Below are 1,857 nucleotides of genomic sequence, written 5' to 3' on the forward strand. Positions count from 1 at the left end.
CTTTGGAGAGAAAACTTCCACTTACCATTGTGAGGTAAGTTTATTCCACTCATCCTTAGTTTAATACTTGCATATTAGGTAGATTAAACACTAGAAATTGGGTAAAATCAAGGGATTAGAGTAAGACCTGGGGTTTTGCTAAAAGTTAGATTTAGCCACGAAAATTGTTATGCAATTAATTAGAAATCATATATTATTGATCCTTAGGTTGTAGAGAACAGCTTGCTTCGAAAAATTTCGGAATCCGGGCATGTGGGCCCGGGGTCGGATTTTAGGAAACTTGTGTTAAGGGTTGGGAAATTTCATAAATAGTTAGAATACGATCTTGTGAGTCTATATTGACTAGTTCCTCCTTTATTTAACTAGTTTGGGATCGTTCGGCTTCGAATTGAGGATTCAGGCTCGTTATTGGCATTGGAAGTATACTTTGGAGCGAGATGGGTCTCCTTTCTAGCCTTGTAAGAGGGAATTGTCCCCATAGGTGAAATAATTGGTTATGTGCTCCTAATTGTGGGGGCTACGTACGCACGAGGTGACGGGAGTCCGTGCGATTATTTGTGAACCTATTGATAGCTTGAATTGCTTAAATCACATCGAATTAGTAAATGAATTTCTAAAAAGATTAAACTTCATTTTCTTGAATTTCAAAAAGAGAATTGGATTTTCTTGGTATAATTGCTCCCTAATGAATTCTTGATTGACTGATTGTTGTGTTTATTTATATTTGACAGCATCGTATTTATGATTCGCGAGCGGGGTAATAGATGCATCTATGCTTCGCGTCGTTCGACCCTCGGCAGTGCACAGTTTATTTTCTGTTGGAGCGGGTCGTACGCCTCGACATGATTTGCGCATGCTTGTATTGCTGCCTTGAACTTATTAAAGTTGTTATTGCCTCTTCATGGCTTGAGAATATTTGGATAAATAATGAAAAGGAATTTTGGAAATTTCCTATAAAAGAAATAATTCTTTACTTGTTTCCTTCTATTGGATTAAAATCATGTTTATAGAAATCCGCGATTTAATGTTTTATTGACATCACATTATTGGACCCTTAGTAAGTGTCGAAGTCGACCTCTCGTCTCTATTTCTTCGAGATTAGACGGGATACTCATTGAGTACACGTTATTTTCGTACTCATACTACACTTCTGTGCATTTTTGTTGCACAGGCATATGTACCCCCAGCGGCCTACGGGGCGTAGCAGCATGGATGATACTGGGACTAGGTGAGTTGCATTTCTCAAGGCGGCCCGCAGCTAGTATAGTCCCTTCCGGTGTATGGTATTTTCTTTCTATCCATTTGTATTCCCGACGGATGTTATATTGTATTGTTTCTTAGAAATAGCTCAGGCACTTGTGACACCAGGTTCTGAGAATGTCTATGGGTTTATTCAGAAATTTAAAGTTGTCAAATATTTCATCATTTATACAGTAGAATTTATCACGTATTGTTTAAATGCATAAAAGAAATGGTTTCAGAAATATTTAAAACGAGAATTTAATTAAGTATTATTGGTTGGCTTGCCTGACAGCGGTGTCCGAGGCCACCATGACCCTTAGTGGATTTTGGGTCGTGACAACATGGTATTAGGGAACTAGGTTTCTAGGGTCTCACGAGTCATGAGCAAGTCTAGTAGAGTCTCGCGGATCGGTACGGAGACGTCTATACTTATCCTCGGGAGGCTGCAGGACTGTTAGGAGTGCTTCCCTTCTTGATTCCTTATCGTGCGATTTGATCCTTGGAGGCGTATGCCTTTTATTCAGTCCTACTCAATCTTACGCAACGCGAACCGCTTGTTATAAATCGAGAATTGAAGAACCATAATGTTACTACAAATGTGATACGGGATGTTCC

This window comes from Nicotiana attenuata, unplaced genomic scaffold (genome assembly GCF_001879085.1).
Source record: "Nicotiana attenuata strain UT unplaced genomic scaffold, NIATTr2, whole genome shotgun sequence".
NCBI classification, from domain to species: Eukaryota; Viridiplantae; Streptophyta; class Magnoliopsida; order Solanales; family Solanaceae; genus Nicotiana; species Nicotiana attenuata.